Here is a 23,027-nt window from a genome sequence, read left to right as displayed (position 1 = left end):
CTTACGGTTACTAGGGCTATATATCTTTTAACGTATCATTCCAAGCATATTGTACGAATTCCAAATATCATACTCATGCTATTCTCATGTTACTACAGTAGAATTTTATTCCTTATACTTGTGATATTTGCTCCTCCTCGAGCTCACATTAGGCCTTCTGTAGCCTTAGTAACACGAAAGTTTCTGGGGCGTAACATCCTTCCCCCCTTTGGAACATTCGTCCTCGAATGTTAAACTAATCCTGCACTCCCAATACTTCCTTAAATGTTTTTTTTACTGAATTATGCCCTTCACATGCCTCCTTCATTGGTTGATCCCTTCACTTTATTATAACGCATTCCATCTCTCTCAGTAACCATTTCCATAATATTTGTTCTTACTCTTGCCTCTCGAGGTGATAATTCCACGCCGTTGTCTTTAATCTCCTTTTCATTTCGCAGTTGGTTGACGATTGTATTGCGAGCTCTTCCGCAGAAATCTTACTCTCTCCCTGGTGCACGTAGTCTTAACTCGACTCTTTCTTCTTCTATAGTTACTCCTTTAAGACGTATCATTCACTTCATCTTACCTCTCACGCGTAGACGTCCCTCGTTGAGTTATTAGACTTTACAATCCCTAGAGTATTTCATGCCTCTGGTAACCTATAGACCCTTCGCAGACTCTACGAATAAGATGAAATTTCCCTTGGTGTAACATTATTTTGCTTCAATAACCTTACATTGCTCTATTGTTACATTCCATACTCTGGAATCGTCAGCATCATGTATCACTTCTCGAATTCTTTAACTGTCATTTTGCTTTTAGCTCTTAATCTCGATCTTTTGAGTTGGCTATCAAGTAGCGCTAGAGTTCCCTCATATTATAACTTTACGTAGCTGCTCTGTGATATGACTATCATTAACTGGTATAATTCTGAAAGAATTTTTTTTTGATCTGACATATAAATTCATCGTCTTCTAGTAACCCGCTTCTTCTGATCGTCTCGCTTAAACCATTTCACAATTTCCCTTAACCCAACTTGTAACACTTTAGGCGTAATATCTCGTGTCGTTTCTTATTTTTAATTCAAACCCTTCTATTGCCTCTTTACTCAGCTTTTACTCTTAGTTTTTCTGTCACGCCTTATGCTGCAATCTTTACAAGAATATGCGAAGGTGCTCAAATTAGCCCGAGAATATCTTAACATCGTTTCGCTAGTCCTTATACTTTACCTTGTATTTTCCTCTTGCATCTTTCAATCGGTATCGGGACTCAGCTATAGCCATGTCCTATTTTCCCACAGTACTAACTCGGTAATTTGGCTCTAACCATCTCACACCTTTTCTTAATGTATCCAGAATATCATTACCGCATTCCTATTACTGAATCCTTACTCTTCTTATCAAGTACTCACTTAGTCTCATTCTTAGCATACAAATATTCGTAGGTTGCGTAACGTTTCTTGTACAACTTGTATAATATATATCCAATCCTCGTCATAGTTTTTCCTTCTCCTGATTCATTATTCTTTACATAACTCATCCGTACTAAAACTCGCTCGTAGCCTATCTTATCATACTCCTTTCCCTTCCTTTATTCACCCCTTTGATGTTTCTCATATCTTACTATAGGAGATTTCTATCCCTTCCCTTTGCTACTTATAAGTCGCAACATATTGCCAAATCTTAACCTCTAATCTAGTATAGCATTGCTATCCTTTATAATATCTCTTAAGTTACTCGTTCCCATTCTTTTGTCATACTCTTTCTTTTTATAAGCACCCACTTTGTAATGCCATATCATTCAAGTTCTTTCCAGAAGCTTCTCCGCATCGTCTCTAATGCCCTCCTGACTTCTATTCGTTCATTGCTGGCTTTCAAATCTTACTAACTTGTTTCAGCAAGGGATCTCACTTGAAGTTTAAGTATCCATATCAAATATATTGTAGTGTCTATTGTTTCCATCTTACACCTGCATTTCTCTCACCCGCTTCCCCCCTTTAGGGTGTACTTATATCATTATCTATGTATATTCTGCTCTATGACCCCATTTTCAATCCCAAATTCATCCGACTCTTCCAATTCACTTGGTATACTGTACCATATCCATGTCCTTTCTTTATAATTTATAACTTTGATTATCCTCGTACGAAACCTTAACAAAATCACGAAGTGACGAGGACCTTTCTATATATAGTATAAAATCTCGTCTGATGATCTGTACTCGAGTAATGCAACCCATGTAGCAACTCATCCAAGGCCACATTCCACTCACTCCATTCAATAATTATTTAGTACTTGCAGTCCTCCCAAATTCCCAATATTCTGATGATAAGTGTCCAAAGTTCTCTTGTAGTATTATCTCTATTCCAACCTATATCATCTGTTTCCTTTAATAAATTCACAATACCTCATCTGTTCCTAAGGCCTACAGTCCTTATCCTTTAAGGATTTCACTACTTCCGAGGTGAAGTTATATACACGCAATACCCCTTTATGCCTTATACTCTCTTACCCTTGTTGTGTACCCAGTACCGACTTCTAACTTATTCAAAATTGAATCAAGATCTTCTTAATAATGGTCTTATCTTATCACCTTGTCGTCGTACTACACCTTTAAGTTCGTAGCTATACATTTCTCTTTTATTTTATACTCGTACTCAATCTATTACGTCTATCTTGGGTGCTTTCTTTAGTATTCCTTTCCATTTCTCAAGTCTATGTCCATCTTTTGTTCTGTGTGTTATACCCCGTATATTTATACGTCGGATTATTTGCAAGCAAACCGACTCAAGGTAAAGGCGGAATTATTTTCGGACAAGAAATAAAAACCTTTAATTTTCAAGTTTAATTATTACATAAATTGTTTATAAATTTTATTTAGTGTAAAAATATTATTATTGGAGATTAGGAATTAATTAATTGCGATTAGATTATTAAGTGGGAATTAGTTGTTAATTAAATTAATTAAGATTAATTAATGAAGTGGGCCCACCCGATTTAAAAAAAAAAAAGAAAAACACATGCCACATAGGAGGGCATGTGTAGGGTCTAGAGAATACATATATAAGTCACCAATGGTGACTTAATGAATCATTTTTCCATACATTATTGAACAAAGAAAGAAAAAAAAAATATAAGCATAACCATGGCAGCCATGGTTTTCAAAAACATTCTTGCTTCTTGTTGATGGATTGAGTGTCAAGTTGAATTACAAGCTCAAGGAAGTAAGTAGCAACGTTGGGTATTAAATTGCGGAAGAAGAAATAGTGAAATTGGAGTAGTTGAGTGTACAAATTTCTCCGAGGAAATTTTGGTAAGATTTTCCTATTTTATGGTGTAATTATGTTAATGGTGTTGTAATGGAAGGATTAAAATTGGATTGGACGAAATTGGAATTAAGAAAATGCATGAAATCGATGTTATAGGAAATTATGGGTTGAAATGGATTAAGAGTAGTTGTTGGGTTGTTAGAATTGTTACGGGCTGAATTGTAAAAATTTCGTATGTATATCTCTGTTGTTGGTATTTCTGTGTTAGCAGGAGGGTAATTTGAAATTCGGGTTAGGCGAACATATAGGGGAAATGCTGCCCGATTTTCATTAAGTCTGTAGCTAATAGAAAACCTTAAACAGGAATTTATAAGCCAAAGGATAAGTTCTATAAAGAAATGGGCTACGGATTTACGAAATAGAAAATATAGTTACTGACGATAACGTTACTCTTATATTAAATAGGCTAAAAGAGCGACAAGGCGAACGGGTTTGCGAATAGTCGCTAACAGGTATGTAAGGCTAAGCCTTTTTTCGTTTGGCATGTCTTAGATGTAAGTGATGAATGATATGAACTTTGGGGTAACTTTATTCATAGGTTCCGAATGTGATTCATGATTCTTGTGCTATTCATTTTATATGTACTCCATATGATTCCATTCTTAGACGAGTAAGGTCTAAATGTTCCTTGTGATGGTTTATTGATATTGTACTCCTATTCTGTTCTGAAGGGAACACCCATAAGGTGCCAGTTGAGTTGTGTATATGGTTTTACTAATGATTTCGAGGAAATTAGTTTTATACTAAAGGAAACAAAAAGTTAGACTTTCAAAAACACTCCGAAGGGGGTGCGAGATTTTACTATTTAGATTTTCAAAACCACTCCGAAGGGGGTGCGAGGTTTTACTATTTCATTTCATTTATGACTTATGTTTACATTCCATAGCATCATCTCTTTGTATTAATATTTTTGGATTAAGTTTGTGTTGACATGATTGTTATATTAAGCCGAAAGCGGCTGCCCGAAGGGGCCATCATTATTAAGCCGGAAGCGGCTGCCCGAAGGGGCCATCATTATTATGCCGGAAGCGGCCGTTCGAAGGGACTATTGTGATACTAGCCGGAAGCGGCTGTCCGAAGGGACCATTTTGCTAACATGTCGGAAGCGGCATGTGTGTTAGATTGCGTTATTTACTTAAAGAATGTGTGTTAGATTGCATTATTTACTTAAGGAATGTTTGTTAGATTGCATTATTTACTTAAAGAATGTTTGTTGGATTGCATTATTTACTTAAAGATTGTTTTTAGACTTCGTGTATACATTTATGATTCTTCCAGCGAAGGCTACAGGTATTGAGTTAGATTGTGATTTCTTCCCTCCTAAAGCAAGTTATGATTATGATTTGTTACCACCTTACATACTCTGTACATTGTCCGTACTGACGTCCTTTTACCTGGGGACGTTGCGTTCATGCCCGCAGCCCCAGATTACTTTGGCAGGTTAAGTATATAGCTAGGATGCTCTGACGTCTACTGGGATTGGCATGTTCCACCTTATTCTGGAGTTGTGCTGAGTCATGTATAGATATGTATGATTATGGGTATGTCAGGGCCTTGTCCTGACTCACAATGTCTAGTTCACTTCTTAGAGACTTCTGCAGACAATGCCCTGTGGTATGTTTGTCGAGATGTCGACAAAGTGATATCAGTTGAGTCATTTATGGATTTTAAAAGAGTATGTATTTTAGATGATTTAGATTGGTCTAAAGTACTTATTGATTGAAATTTTTCATAATCTTTATAGAGATAATGATTTCTATTTGGAAACAATTTATGTTCTTAAAAGTTTTTGAAAAGGCAGGTTTTAATAGAGCGAATGTCTAAGGGTTCGCTCGACTCTGATGAGAGTCGGTTGCCCGTCATGCCCTACCATTTCTAGGGTGTGACAAAGTGGTATCAGAGCAGTTCGTCCTAGGGGTTGTTTGCAAAGTCGTGTCTAGTAGAGTCTTGTTTATCGGTGTGTTGTGCACCACATCTATAAACAGGAGGCTACGAGACATTAATAGGGTGTCATTCTTTCTTTCATATCTAAGATCGTGCGATAGAGTTCAGTCATAGGAAATGAAGTCCCTTGTACTAACCTTTGATTTCAGCTAAAGAACGACATCGACAGAAGAAAGCGACCGATGATATTAGCAGTTACAAAGTACAGAGGTAAGTAACGGTGCGGAAGAGGCATGTTGGATAAGGTAAGAATATCGAAATACGATTGAAATGTAAAGTTGGAGGATGAAAGAGAAGGTGGATAGGAAAGTATAACAGAACAGATCGTTAACGGATCAGGTACGTCTCGAGGTGCGATATGTGAGGTAAGTCCTGACACCTTTATACTTTTTCTAGAAATTGGGAGCCCTGTGTGGCTATGATATGATATGATATATGAGTATACAAGTTAGGCCTGTGAGGCATTCTTGGAATATCCTGCGTGCAGGTTCTGGGATAGTAAGAAGTACAGAGGAAACTCTGCCAAAATTTTCCCAGAAATAGAAAAAGAAGTAGTAGTATGACTAAGATAAAAGTATAGAGAAGGAAGAATTATGACAAGTTATGAAGGTATTAGTAAAACAGCTTGTGAGATACTAAGGGTAAGATCGATCAGGAAGGGTGAAGGGTTAAGTACGCCTAGTCCACATAGTGTAATTAAAAGAGAGTAAGAATCGTGAATAAGATTAAGAAGTGTTACGTTATCGGATGAATTACGAACAGGCTGTAATGTGAACACCATAAGGATTGCCATAGAAATGAGTAAAGCCAGCAATAAACAGATAGAAACCAAGATGTATTTGAGACAGTGCTGAGAATTATTGGAAAAGACCTTAGATAATATGACATCAGAAGGTGGATACTTATAAAAAGGAAAGAATACGACAAGAGAGTGGTAACAGATAACTTAAGAGATGTTCTGAAGGATAGCAATGCTATACTGGATTAAAAGTTAAGATGTTGACAACGGAGTTATTGGCTGATGATATTGTGACATATAGGTAGTAAAGGAGAAGGGATAGGGAATCCCTCCTATAGTAGGATATGAGAAAACCAAATGGCGAATAGAGGAAGGGGAAAGAGTATGGCAAAATAGACAACAGGTGAATTTTAGTACAATAAGATATGTAGAGCAGAATATACCAGGAGAAGGAAAGACTACGACTAAGATTCATGCACTTTGTACGAATGGTACAGGAATAGTTATGCAACCTACGAAATAAGGAGAAGAGCAAAGACAACGACGTGGAATAATTACCTCGAAAAGCAACAAAAAGAGGAAGGATTATGTCACGACCCGACTCGGGGCCGCGACGAGCACCCGGTGCTAACCCACCCGAGCACCCTCTTAGCTTACTCTTATACTTACATCTAGGTGAGCCACATAATTATACATGCATTTCCATTGATTCGTCAACTAGTCCCATATGGACAACCGCACATTTATATCATCATAGGCATTTATGCTACATCAATATACATGGGCCAACGTGGCCGACAAAATGATATACAAAACATAGGCCGACAAGGCCAAACACATCTACCCATACACACACACGTCTACGAGCCTCTAAGAGTATAACATATCACATTAGCGGGACAGGACCCCGCTATGCCCATAATTATATACACAAAAGAATGAGTACCCAAAAGATATGGCTCCGAAGGAAATGGAGCTCTCTATGAAATCTCCGAATAGGCAGCTAAGGATCAAATCTGTCTCCCTGCGCACCTGCGGGCATGACGCAGTGTCCACAAACAAAAGGACGTCAGTACGAAGAATGTACTGAGTATGTAAAGCATGATCAACATCAATATAGAAGCATAATAGATATCATATGAAGATAGCATAGGAGGGGAGACAGTAATATCATCATCATGTCGCTTACTTGCATACATCGTCGTTCGTATCCCATAGTAATACTCGTACCATACTTGTGCTCATATTCGTATACATGTCCTTATCCGTATTCCTATACATAGTCTTTTCACATTCATATTCATATTATATACATAGTCATTTCATATACATAGCATTTACATAGCATACCCGACCTCATGGGATCGGTGTCTTATACATACTTGGCCAACCAATGCTCAAGGTCATACATACTTGGCCAACCAATGCTCAAGGTCATACATACCTGGCCCTACCAAGGCATCAGGGCTATCCGTACCCTCTGCAGAGGTGTGCGCGCGTTTCGTAATCGTAGAAATACTTTATACATAGTCATATACATATAGTCTTACCCGGCATCATAAGCTCGGGGTCTTATTATAGCCCTTCATAGGCACACATACACATATATCGTAGCTCGTAAGCATCTCTAGTCTCATTTTACTCTCATCATCATTTCTATCCTCATCATTATCGTTACATTTACATTATAGACTTACTCGTCATACGAGGAACGTAGTATAAGCATAGTACATATCAAGGGTCGTGAGCTTATGAGCTCGGAATGTCAACCATGTGAAGACAACATACTCATATAGAGGAATTTAGAAATTTGGCCAAGAACCATGCCTTATGAATGAAGGGTTAGCCTTACATACCTTTCCGTCGAACTATTCTATGCTTGCACGTTCCCTTCCAATGCTAGCGTTTATACCTTCATTAATATCATAACAATGGCCATTAGTCATTCACATTATCTACATTATCTAGAATTCCTCAATTTGCCTCTAATTCACCCACATTCATGATTATAACACCCATCTTCGTCCATTCGTCTAGAGTGTTTAGTTCATGATATTAATACCATTTATAACACATTCATATCACAACACAACAACATTCATAACTCATTTCAAACTATTTCTCAAAATGTCACTATTCATCATTCATGACCTAGTTGACCACATTTTCTACAATCCATGTATTTTAATTCTCCAATACCTCAAACATCTTGTAAAAATCATGAATCTTACCTTAGAAGTTGTAGGAACAAGCTTTGGTTGATAATACTCTTCTTTGAGCAAAACCCTAGTTTTTCTCCATTTGGATTTCTTGACTTGGATGATCCTTGATGATTCCCTTATCCTTGATTTACTTGTCTTAATGTTATGGATGACTTATAATCCTTGAAAACTCATAAAATAAATGTAGAGGGAAGTTCTAGAGAGAAGTGGTGTAATGTTGTAAATGAAATAAGACAAGTCTTGATCCTCATATTTAATGAATTGAAAAATCTGTGCTGGGTGAACAGTAGTCGTCCATGGAGGTTTACGGTCCGTATTTCAGTTTACGGACCGTCCCTCGTGGTCGTTTTTAAGCTTAAGCAGAACCAGAAACTTTGGCCTACATGCATGGTGATTTACGACCATGGTTTACAGGCCGTAAATCACTTTACGGTCCGTCCACCAGGTCGTACTATACCTCTTCCTCTGCTGGCAGAAAGTTGAAGTTTGGTGTGCCAGTTTACGACCTGGCAGTTTACGGACCGTATACCAGTTTACGGTCCGTATTTGCACTTTACGACCACTGGCAGAAAGCTGAAGCTTTTGCATGGCAGTTTACGACTGCCAGTTTACGGACCGTATTGCACTTTACGGTCTGTATTTTGCAATATACGACCACTGGGCAGTTTTGCCAACTTTCAATTTTTCTCATTTCTCGACTTTTCATTCTAATCATCTACATCCCTTTACATACATTTCCCATGAAACATTATACACTCGGACTCCTCGCACACCTCATTAGTTCATTTACTTGCGTACCAACGGGAAATTTTTCGAGGTGTAACATTCTAACCCCCTTAGGAACATTCGTCCTCGAATGTTAAAGGCTTGGGGAATTCTATAAAAATTTCGCCAGAGTTTCCTCTGTAATGTGGAACTACCACCCTAGCACAACAACCCACAATAACAATGCCTCACAGGGCAATAATACAACAGCACTAGAAATTTGGCCATACACGACCTGAATGTATAAAAGGAAAACATGCATACCTTATGATTTTGACGTCTCATCTTGGACTTCTTCCAAGGGCTGAAATAAATGTGGGTATTTGGATCGCATATTCTCTTCTGCTTCCCATATCATTTCCTCTCGATTGTTATTTCTCCACAGAACTTTAATTGAGGCCACTTCTTTGTTTCTAAGCCTCCGTACTTGCCTATCTAATATGGCAATGGGTATTTCATCATAAGTTAACTTTTCTGTCACTTGAATATCATTCACTTGGACGATCCTCGTAGGATCTCCAACACACTTCCGAAGGATCGAGACATGAAATACTGGATGGACTGACTCCAAATTTGGAGGTAGATCTAGTTCATAGGCCACTTTGCCTATTTTGCGCACAATTTCGTATGGCCCAATATACCGGGGACTGAGCTTCTCCTTTTTGCCAAATCTCATCACGCCCTTCATTGGCGACACTTTCAAGAATACCCAATCTTTCACTTCGAACTCTAAGTCTCTTCGACGATTATCCGCATAGGACTTCTGACGACTTTGAGCCGCTAGCAACCGATCTTGTATGAGCTTAATTTTCTCTATTGCTTGCTGGACCAAGTCTGGCCCTATCAACTTAGCTTCTCTGGTTTCAAACCACCCAATTGGGGATCTAAACTTTCGCCCATATAGAGCTTCATACGGTGCCATTTGAATGCTAGAATGGTAACTGTTATTGTAAGCAAACTCGATGAGTGGCAAATGGTCATCCCAATTTCCTCCAAAATCTATCATACATGCCCGTAACATATCTTCAAGAGTCTAAATAGTACGTTCAGCTTGCCCATCGGTCTGTGGGTGAAACGCCGTGCTTAGGCGCACTTGGGTCCCTAAACCTTCTTGGAAAGACCCCCAAAACTTGGCTGTAAACTTAGTCCCTCTATCGGAGATGATAGATACCGGAACGCCATGGAGTCTCACTATCTCTTTAAGATAAAGCTTGGCATAATCTTCTGCCATATAGGTCGTTCTGACCAGTAAGAAATGCGCTGACTTTGTGAGCCTATCCACGATCACCCATATAGAATCATATTTACGTCGAGAACGGGGTAACCCTGTAATAAAATCCATATTAATCACTTCCCTCTTCCAAGTTGGGATTTCTATAGCTTGCAATAAGCCACCCGGCTTTTGGTGTTCTATCTTCACTTGTTGGCAATTAGGACACTGAGCTACGAATTCCGCTACGTCTTTCTTCATCCCATTCCACCAATATATAGTCTTAAGATCACGATACATTTTCGTCGCTCCAGGGTGAACGGAGTAACGGGAACAATGAGCTTCTCTCAAAATCTGATGGCGTAGACCTGCCACATCGGGAACACATAACCTGCCTCGACATCAGAGACCTCCGTCTTCCGAAATGTCAAATGATGACTCCTCCTTCTGAGGGAGTGTATCTCTATACTGCATTAGCATGGGATCCTCATATTGTCGCTCTTCTACTTCCGCTACTAACGATGAAACTGCTGAATTCTAAATAATAGCTCCACTGCTACCGGAGTCCACCACTCGGACTCCTAGGATAGCTAACTGCTGAAGATCACGGGCCATCTCTTTCTTTTCTGGTCATACATCACTTAGACTTCCCATCGACCTACGGCTAAGAGCATCAGCCACAACATTTGCCTTTCCGGGGTGGTACAGGATTTCGACGTCATAGTCTTTTAGCAACTCTAGCCATCGTCGTTGCCGCAAATTCAACTCTTTCTGCTTGAAGATGTACTGGAGACTCTTATGATCTGTATAAATATCCACGTGGACACCATATAAGTAATGTCTCCATATCTTTAAAGCATGGACCACCGCAGCCAATTCTAAGTCATGGGTAGGATAATTCTGCTCATGTTTCCGTAATTGTCTAGAAGCATACGCAATCACCTTACCATTTTGCATCAATACACAGCCTAGCCCGACGCCTGAAGCATCACAATAAATAACATATCCTTCCAATCCTTCTGGAAGTGTCAAGACTGGGGCTGAAGTCAGTCGGTCTTTCAACTCTTGGAAACTACGCTCGCAAGCATCTGTCCATTGAAACTTAGCTGACTTCTGAGTCAACTTGGTGAGCGGTGCAGAAATAGAAGAGAAATCCTCAACAAATCTTCTGTAATAACCTGCTAAACCCAAAAAGCTACGAACCTCCGTAGGGGTCGTGGGCCTTGGCCAAGTCTTCACTGCCTCAATCTTTTGGCTATCCACTCGAACACCGTCAGCTGCAACAATGTGGCCCAGAAATGCCACTGAGTTCAACCAAAACTCGCATTTGGAAAACTTCGCGAATAACTCTCGAGCTCGAAGAACTCCAAGGACAATTCGCAAATGATCCACATGTTCTGCCTTGGATCTAGAATACACTAGGATGTCATCGATGAATACAATCACGAATCGATCCAGAAAAGGCCTGAATACATTGTTCATTAAGTCCATAAACACTGCCAGTGCATTAGTTAGCCCAAACAACATTACTCGGAACTCGAAATGGCCATATCTTGTTCTGAAAGCTGTCTTAGGGATATCTTTCTCCCTAACTATTACTTGGTGATACCCGAACCTCAAATCAATCTTTGAAAACCATCTGGCACCTTGCAATTGATCAAATAAATCATCAATCCTCGGGAGGGGATACTTGTTCTTAATTGTCACTTTATTCAATTGCCGATAATCAATGCACATTCTCAAGGAGCCATCCTTCTTCCGGACGAACAATACGGGTGCTCCCCACGGGGATGAACTAGGCCGAATGAAGCCTTTTTCAACCAAGTCTTTCAATTGCTCCTTCAACTCTTTCAACTTTGCGGGTGCCATCCTATAGGGAGGAATAGATATGGGATTAGTGTCTGGAAACACATCAATCGCAAAATCTATCTCTCGCTCGGGAGGAAGGCCTGGAAGCTCTTCCGGGAACACATCCGGAAATTCGTTCACTACCGGAACTGACTGAAGGGTCGGTGACTCAGCTTCTACATCTTGAACTCGCACTAGGTGATAAATACACCCTTTCGTGATCATCTTCCTTGTCTTTAGATAAGAAATAAACCTACCTTTTGGTGATGCCGCATTCCCTTTCCATTCTAAGACTGGTTCTCCCAGAAACTGGAAACGAACCATCTTCATTCAGCAATCAACATTGGCGTAACAAGAAGCCAACCAATCCATGCCCATAATAACGTCAAAATCTACCATTTCCAGCTCATGCAAATCAATCATGGTACAACGATCACAAATCACAATCACACAATTCCTATATACTCGGCTAGCTATTACCGAGTCACCCACGGGTGTAGACACCTCAAAAGGTTTGATAGACTCCGGCTCAATTATAAATCGACCCGCAATATATGGAGTAACATATGATAATGTGGAGCCCGGATCAATCAAAGCATATACATCATGGGAGAATATCGATAATATACCTGTGACCACATCAGGAGAAGACTCAAGATCTTGGCGTCCAGCCAAAGCATAAATACGGTGCTGAGGACCGCTAGTACTGGGAGCTCTGCCTCTACCTCTACCATGGCCGACTGGCGCATGTGAGCCTTGCCCCGTAGGGCGTATAGATGCTGAAGATCCGGCTACCGACCCTGATGGATGGGTCTTACCTCTACCATGTACTGAGGGGCAATCACGCATAATATGGCCTGGCCGACCACATGAATAGAAAACATCTGAACCTGATGGGCACTGACCCCAATGCAACTTTCCACACTGAGAACATCATGGTACGGGTGGCCTTGGCTGGCCTGAATCACCTCTAAACTGAAACCCCGAATAACCCTGACTCGGCTCGGAACGAGTAGATTTGTCAAATCTCTGCCCCGTGAACTGTAGAGGTGTACTGGTCATAGAATAGCCTGAATGGCTAGGAAACTGCTGTCTGTGTCCGCCCCTGGACTCGCTCCTCGAACCCGAAGGTCTGGCCCTCTTGTTATGGCCCCTATCCTGCTCACGTTCATTTCTCCGCTGCTGTAGGTGTTCCTCTAATTCCTGAGCATGTGCCTGAATGCGTGCAATATCCATGCCATCCTGAAGGGACGCAGTCAAACATTTATCCATCAAGTGTGGCCCTAGGCCTTTCACAAACCGGTGCACCCGATCGCCCATATCCGCTACCATGGCCGAAGCATACCTAGCCAAGGAATTGAAGCGGAGACTATACTCTGTAGCACTCATGCTACCTTGCCTCAGATTTAAGAATTTATCTGCCCTAGCTCGCCGAACTTCTGGAGGCATGTAGCGACGGAGAAAAGCATCGACAAACTCTTGCCATACCGGCGGAGGTGCATTGGCTCCCCGCGAAGCCATCCAAACTGTATACCACTGGATTGAGACATCCCTGAATCTGTATGACGCTAGCTCCACCAATTCGGTGTCTGAAGCATGTATCAACCGGAGCGTCCTTAGCATACCATCAATAAGGTCCTGGGGATCATCCTCCAGTTTCGACCCAAAGAATTCCCGGGATTTCAAAGCAATGAAGTCACGGGCCCTTGCACTAACAGTCCTGTCACCTTGCCCTGCGCTTGGCCTCTGAGTCTGGGCCGCAACCAACTGAGTCAACAAATTAATGGCCTCTCTCACATCATGGCCTGAAGCATTCGGTGGAGGAGCTGGAGCTGGGGCTGAGGCTCCCACGTGCTCCTCAGTCTAGGCACTGTCTGGGAGGACTGAGATTGAGCCGCACTCTGGGACTTATCTTCCTCTACTACCGATGGCAGTGCTCTTTCAGCCCACTTTTCTGCCACCGTCTTGCCCTTTTGGGCTGCTGTAGCCTTTTTCTTTTTAGGCATCTCTGAAATACACAACACACGATTTAAGAACAAGAATTTCTTACATCATAGCTCTATCGCACGATTCTTATGAAGAAAGAAGGTCATATATTCCTAAGATGTCCGTAACTTCTCGTTTATAAGTGTGGCGCACAACACACCCATAACCAAGACTCTACTAGACACGGCTCATAGACACATCCTAGGACTGAACTGCTCTGATACCACTTTTGTCACGACCCGACTCGGGGCCGCGACGAGCACCCGGTGCTAACCCACCCGAGCACCCTCTTAGATTACTCTTATACTTACATCTAGGTGAGCCACATAATTATACATGAATTTCCATTGATTCGTCAACTAGTCCCATATGGACAACCGCACATTTATATCATCATAGGCATTTATGCTACATCAATATACATGGGCCAACGTGGCCGACAAAATGATATACAAAACATAGGCCGACAAGGCCAAACACATCTACCCACACACACACACGTCTACGAGCCTCTAAGAGTATAACATATCACATTAGCGGGACAGGACCCCGCTATGCCCATAATTATATACACAAAAGAATGAGTACCCAAAAGATATGGCTCCGAAGGAAATAGAGCTCTCTATGAAATCTCCGAATAGGCAGCTAAGGATCAAATCTGTCTCCCTGCGCACCTGCGGGCATGACGCAACGCCCACAAACAAAAGGACGTCAGTACGAAGAATGTACTGAGTATGTACAGCATGATCAACATCAATATAGAAGCATAATAGATATCATATGAAGATAGCATAGGAGGGGAGACAGTAATATCATCATCATGTCGCTTACTTGCATACATCGTCGTTCGTATCCCATAGTAATACTCATACCATACTTGTGCTCATATTCGTATACATGTCCTTATCCGTATTCCTATACATAGTCTTTTCACATTCATATTCATATTATATACATAGTCATTTCATATACATAGCATTTACATAGCATACCCGACCTCATGGGATCGGTGTCTTATACATACTTGGCCAACCAAGGCTCAAGGTCATACATACCTGGCCCTACCAAGGCATCAGGGCTATTCGTACCCTCTGCAGAGGTGTGCGCGCGTTTTGTAATCGTATACATACTTTATACATAGTCATATACATATAGTCTTACCCGGCATCATAAGCTCAGGGTCTTATTATAGCCCTTCATAGGCACACATACACATATATCGTAGCTCGTAAGCATGTCTAGTCTCATTTTACTCTCATCATCATTTCTATCCTCATCATTATCATTACATTTACATTATAGACTTACTCGTCATACGAGGAACGTAGTATAAGCATAGTACATATCAAGGGTCGTGAGCTTATGAGCTCGGAATGTCAACCATATGAAGACAACATACCCATATAGAGGAATTTAGGAATTTGGCCAAGAACCATGCCTTATGAATGAAGGGTTAGCCTTACATACCTTTCTGTCGAACTATTCTATGCTTGCACATTCCCTTCCAATGCTAGCGTTTATACCTTCATTAATATCATAACAATGGCCATTAGTCATTCACATTATCCACATTATCTAGAATTCCTCAATTTGCCTCTAATTCACCCACATTCATGATTATAACACCCATCTTCGTCCATTCGTCTAGAGTGTTTAATTCATGATCTTAATACCATTTATAACACATTCATATCACAACACAACAACATTCATAACTCAATTCAAACTATTTCTCAAAATGTCACTATTCATCATTCATGACCTAGTTGACCACATTTTCTACAATCCATGTATTTTAATTCTCCAATACCTCAAACATCTTGTAAAAATCATGAATCTTACCTTAGAAGTTGTAGGAACAAGCTTTGGTTGATAATACTCTTCTTTGAGCAAAACCCTAGTTTTTCTCCATTTGGATTTCTTGACTTGGATGATCCTTGATGATTCCCTTATCCTTGATTTACTTGTCTTAATGTTATGGATGACTTATAATCCTTGAAAACTCATAAAATAAATGTAGAGGGAAGTTCTAGAGAGAAGTGGTGTAATGTTGTAAATGAAATAAGACAAGTCTTGATCCTCATATTTAATGAATTAAAATATCTATGCTGGGTGAACAGTGGTCGTCCATGGAGGTTTACGGTCCGTATTTCAGTTTACAGACCGTCCCTCGTGGTCGTTTTTAAGCTTAAGCAGAACCAGAAACTTTGGCCTGCATGCATGGTGATTTACGACCATGGTTTACGGGCCGTAAATCACTTTACGGTCCGTCCACCAGGTCGTACTATACCTCTTCCTCAGCTGGCAGAAAGTTGAAGTTTGGTGTGCCAGTTAACTACCTGGCAGTTTACGGACCGTATACCAGTTTACGGTCCGTATTTGCACTTTACGACCACTGGCAGAAAGCTGAAGCTTTTGCATGGCAGTTTACGACTGCCAGTTTACGGACCGTATTGCACTTTACGGTCTGTATTTTGCAATATACGACCACTGGGCAGTTTTGCCAACTTTCAATTTTTCTCATTTCTCGACTTTTCATTCTAATCATCTACATCCCTTTACATACATTTCCCATGAAACATTATACATTCGCACTCCTCGCACACCTCATTAGTTCATTTACTTGCGTACCAACGGGAAATTTTCCGAGGTGTAACAGATTACAAGAATGACTATGTAAAGACCTGGAATGCGTTATAATGAATTAAAGCGAATCGACAAACGAAAGCGGTATGTGAAGGGCGTAGTTAACTAAGAGAACACTTGAGAAAGTATTGGGAATTCAGAGTCAGTCCAACATTCGAGGATGAATGTTCTAAAGGGGGGAAGGATGTTATACCCCGTATATTTATACGTCGGATTATTCGCAAGCAAACCGACTGAAGGTAAAGGCGGAATTATTTTCGGACAAGAAATAGAAACCTTTAATTTTCAAGTTTAATTATTACATAAATTTTTTATAAATTTTATTTAGTGTAAAAATATTATTATTGGAGATTAGGAATTAATTAATTGCGATTAGATTATTAAGTGGGAATTAGTAGTTAAATAATTTAATTAAGATTAATTAATGAAGTGGGTCCCACCCGATTTTTTAAAAAAATTTAAAACAAAAAGGAGAAAAACACATGCCACATAGGAGGGAACGTGTAGGGTCTAGAGAATACATATATAAGTCACCAATGGTGACTTAATGAATCCTTTTTCCATACATTATTGAACAAAGAAAGAAAAAAAAAATATAAGCATAACCATGGCAGCCATGGTATTCAAAAAAATTCTTGCTTCTTGTTGATGGATTGAGTGTCAAATTGAATTACAAGCTCAAGGAAGTAAGTAGCAACGTTGGGTATTAAATTGCGGAAGAAAGAATAGTGAAATTGGAGAAATTGAGCGTACAAATTTCTCCGAGGAAATTGTGGTAAGATTTTCCTATTTTATGTTGTAATTATGTTAATGGTGTTGTAATGGAAGGATTAAAATTGGATTGGATGAAATTGGAATTAAGAAAATGCATGAAATCGATGTTATAGGAAATTGTGGGTTGAAATGGATTAAGAGTAGTTGTTGGGTTGTTAGAATTGTTACGGGCTGAATTGTAAAAATTTTGTATGTATATCTCTGTTGTTGGTATTTCTGTGTTAACAGGAGGGTAATTGGAAATTCGGGTTAGGCGAACATATAGGGGAAATGCTGCCCGATTTTCATTAAGTCTGTAGCTAATCGAAATCCTTAAACAAGAATGTATAAGCTAAAGGATAAGTTCAATAAAGAAACGGGCTACGGATTTACGAACTAGAAAATATAGTTACTGACGATAACGTTACTATTATATTAAATAGGCTAAAAGAGCGACAAGGCGAACGGGTTTGCGAATAGTCGCTAACAAGTATGTAAGGATAACCCTTCTTTCTTTTGGCATGTCTTAGATGTAAGTGATGAATGATATGAACTTTGGGGTAACTATATTCATAGGTTCCGAATGTGATTCATGATTCTTGTGCTATTCATTCTATATGTACTCCATATGATTTCATTCTTAGACGAGTAAGGTCTAAATGTTCCTTGTGATGGTTTATTGATATTGTACTCCTATTATGTTTCGAAGGGAACACCCATAAGGTGCCAGTTGTGTTATACTAAAGGAAACATAAAATTAGACTTTCAAAACCACTCCGAAGGGGGTGCGAGATTTTACTATTTAGATTTTCAAAACCACTCCGAAGGGGGTGCGAGGTTTTACTATTTCATTTCATGTACGACTATTATTTACATTCCATATCATCATCTCTTTGTATTAATATTTGTGGATTACGTTTGTGTTGACATGATTGTGATATTAAGCCGGAAGCGGCTGCCCGAAGGGGCCATCATTATTAAGCCGGAAGCGGCTGCCCGAAGGGGCCATCATTATTATGCCGGAAGCAGCCGTCCGAAGGGTCTATTGTGATACTAGCCGGAAGCGGCTGTCCGAAGGGACCATTTTGCTAACATGTCGGAAGCGGCATGTGTTTTAGATTGCGTTATTTACTTAAAGAATGTGTGTTAGATTGCATTATTTACTTAAGGAATGTTTTTTAGATTGCATTATTTACTTAAAGAATGTTTGCTGGATTGCATTATTTACTTAAAGATTGTTTTGAGACTTCGTGTATACATTTATGATTCTTCCAGCGAAGGCTGCAGGTATTGAGATAGATTGTGATTTCTTCTCTCCTAAAGCAAGTTATGATTATGGTTTGTTACCACCTTACATAATCTGTACATTGTCCGTACTGACGTCCTTTTTCCTGGGGACGCTGCGTTCATGCCCGCAGCCCCAGATTATTTTGGCAGGTTAAGTATATAGCTAGGATGCTCTGACGTTTGCTGGGATTGCCAAGTTCCACCTCATTCTGGAGTTGTGCTGAGTCATGTATAGATATGTATGATTATGGTATGTCAGGGTCCTGTCCTGACTCACAATGTCCAGTTCACTTCTTAGAGACTTCTGCAGACAGTGCCCTATGGTATGTTTGTTGAGATGTCGACAAAGTGATATCAGTTGAGTCATTTATGGATTTTAAAGGAGTATGTATTTTAGATGATTTAGATTGGTCTAAAGTACTTATTGATTGAAAGTTTTCATAATCTTTATAGAGATAATGATTTCTATTTGGAAAAATTTATGTTCTTAAAAGTTTTTGAAAAGGCAGGTTTTAATAGAGCGAATGTCTAAGGGTTCGCTCGACTCTGATGAGAGTCGGGTGCTCGTCATGCCCTACCATTTTTAGGGTGTGACACTGTGCACGAGGAATCTCATGCTACCCCTGTATCCTTCGGAAAACACCACTCCTGCATAATCCCTTTCTCTTTTTCAAAGTGTATTCTGTTCATCCCTATTTGTTCTTACCATCCCAGTCATTTTCTGCCACTCGTTCTGCTTCGTTGCACATCTTTTGGTAGTTTGGTCTTTTGCAACTCTGTCACTTATATTGCTCGTGTTCTCGGCTATATATGTCGTAACCAATTACTGCACTGTTATCTTGCTCGCTTACTTCTTATTTCCTTCTTTCAATTAACTTCTTCTTTTCTTGTGCTCGCTTTCATTTCCATTATCGCATAATCTTTATTCTGAACTTTCCCTATAGAACTTTATAAGTCTTTCTTATTCGTTCTATACCTTGCCTTTCCATTTCACATTTGCCTCTATACTTTAGTCGCATAGATCACGTCATATCTTTTAGTCACTCCTCGATAGGCTTTACTCATTTTCATAACAATCCTTATTATATTCACATTACATCCTGTTCGTAATCAATCCAATAGGGTAACACTTCTTAACCTTTTACCCTTTTTGGTCAATCTTATCCTTAATACCTCACAAGCTTTCTTATCAATACATTCATATTCGTCACAATTCGTCTTCCTCTTTACCATTGTCTCAATCATACTATTACCTCTTCTAACTATAAACTCGTCGTAATTTATCCCTGCTTGTCAATTCAGTGATACCTCAATATAATACCCTTTTAAGATTTGCCAGCCTTTTCTAATTCATCTCTTAGTATCTCAAGCCCTTCCAAATTATCCAAGCATTTCATCAACAACACATGAAACACATGATCTAAGACAGCCCACAAGTTTGAGTTTTCCTTCTACAAATTCCATCTCCAATTAGTTGAAAAAGAACTAACAAACTCAAGGACATAAAGATATGATGAAATGTTACCTCAAGAACACCAGAACGCTCCAACTCCAAGATTACATCACCATGAAGCATCCTCCAAACCACCACAAGAAGAAGAACTAGAATCGGACAAGCACCACGGGACTTCTAATGCTTGATTCACATAGTTTACCTCCAGATTTGTTCTTGGGTCGTGAACGAACTATTTAGTTCATAAACTACTTGGTGTATGCATTGTACTCTTCAAATAAGAGTGAAACTTAATTGCTGGACGTTTTTGCTCTTCAACATGAGTTTTGTTTTCCAAGGTAAAATGTAGCTGGAAAGTATTCTTGTCCGTTCAAATGAATTCCAAACTTTGCGGCTCACATTCGCTTCTTCAAAATCAAATTTCCCAAATAGGAATGATGCCTCTTACGGATGACATGAAGGGTATCTCTTAAAGCTTTAATCCAACATGATAAATTTACCATATCGATGTCGACCTCATAATTACTATTATTATCAATTCAACCGTTAACTTTATTTCTCGAAGTCAGACGTACTTGCAACTTAGTCAAATCTCATCATTACTGTTGACATGACCTTTCAAGACTTTTACGAACTTATATCTCTTTCTCTTTTAACTTCTAGGAAAATTTTGTCTGAGTTTCCTCTGTATTTCTTACTATCCCAAAACCTGCACGCAGGAAAAACCAACAATGCCTCATAGGGCCAACATATATATGTATATATATATCACATGATAGCCATACAGGGCTCCCAATATCAACAACCGTATGAAAATGATGAACTTACCTCGTATGTTAACTCGAACTGTACCTATTACACTTTCCTGTGTACTTTCCCTTTCAATCTTTAACTGCAGGTTTCAATTATACCTGCAACATTCATACCGTATCTGACATGTACCCTGCTTACTTATCTTTTTAGTGATTCGTTCAGCTTCTTCTGTTCACACCTTATAACTGAACTTATCAACAATATATATACATTCAATCAATTTTCTTACTATACTTACCATAACTCACCTTGATGATAGCCAGTTTGCCATTCTGTATATACAACTTCTGATAACGTAACCTCGATGAAATATCTTACCTCTGTAACTCCCAGTAGCATTATTTACCTTCTCTTGTCGACACCACTCTCCTGTCGAAATCAAAGGTCCGTACATAAGGGATATCATTTCGTATCTCTTGGCTCTATCGCACGATCTAGAGTAAGAAAGAAAGGTAACAACCTAAATGTCCTGTACCTTCCTGTTTATAGATGTGGTGCACAACACACCGATAAACAAGACTCTACTAGACACGGCCTGTAGACACTCCGAGGATGAACTGCTCTGATACCACTTTTGTCACGACCCAGCCTCATGGGCCATGACTAGTGCCCGAGCTAGACACTCGTATACATAACTGTTAGATATAGTCAAACCGAATCTAAGAACAATACGGAAACTTGCAAGAGAACTCCAAAGGTTCATAACGTCATCATATATATATATATATATATATATATATATATATATATATATATATATATATCCAGATAACTTGTCTCCTGAGGAGTCACACCTAATCAAACGTAATATGATACGCGAGTCGACAAGGCTGCCACTACATGTCAATATGATACGCAAGCCAACAAGGCTGCCATTACATACCAATATAATGCGCAAGCCGACAAGGCTGCCACAACAGACGAACATATCCATAGCACATCGTATAGACACAGCTGAACAAAACTTATACACAACCCACACATATGTCTACAGACCTCTAAGAGTGTCGATAGTGAAACATGACGGGACAGGGCCCCGCCGTACCCCTAGATAAACATACATATATATATATCAAAAGATCTGTATCAAAAGTCTAGGCTCCGGAACAATGGAGCTCTCCAAGACAGCTGAGTAGAAATCCTAAGCTGGAGGATCACCAAATCGAGTATCTGTACCGGCGGGCATGAAACGCAGCCCCCCGAAGAAAGGGGGTCAGTACGAAATATGTACTGAGTATATAAAGCATGTGATACAGTAAAGAGGATCATAACTGAAATAGAGGTCACAGGAGACAAATATGACATTCAAATACCAATACATTTGCCTTATGAAATGTAAATCATGCATATCAATATCATATATAATATATCATACCCGACCCATTATGGGACTCGGTGAATAAAGTCATCCTTAGTGCCATAATCACATCATCACGTCATCATATCATATATATATATATATATATATATATATATATATATATATATATATATATACCGTACCCGGCCCTCTAGTGAGGGACTCGGTGAACAATGCAGTGAAACTGTGCACGAAAACATACCCGACCCGGGACTCGGTGAAAGATATATTGAGGCATGCACGAGCAGAGTAGTGAGTAACCATATGCAAACTAAGTCATATCTGAGACTCGATAGAATAATCAAGATGAACTATCATTTGAAAATCAAGACAATAATCATATCAAGTACCCTTCGAATGTCACAGTGGATTATATCAAAATAGAACTTCTGGAATCATAGACACGTATCGAGACACCATGAAATAGCTTCTGGAAATCAAGAACATTAGCCATCCTAGTGGCTCTAAGAATAGGAGCTTCTTTGGAGTCATATATACGTCGTCTGTTTGTTTTATAAAGATCATGCCAAAAAGAAGGAAGGGTTAGCTTTACATACCTTACGTCGTCCAAGGAACTCAACTTAATCACGAACTTTTCACAATTAGTATGCCAAACCTATAATCGTAAGAATATGCACGTGACTTAAGAAGGCTTTCGTATATCATATATATTAATAATTAACTTAATTCT

Source organism: Lycium barbarum, chromosome 1 (genome assembly GCF_019175385.1).
Source record: "Lycium barbarum isolate Lr01 chromosome 1, ASM1917538v2, whole genome shotgun sequence".
Lineage (NCBI taxonomy): Eukaryota > Viridiplantae > Streptophyta > Magnoliopsida > Solanales > Solanaceae > Lycium > Lycium barbarum.
This window is presented reverse-complemented; position numbering follows the sequence as displayed.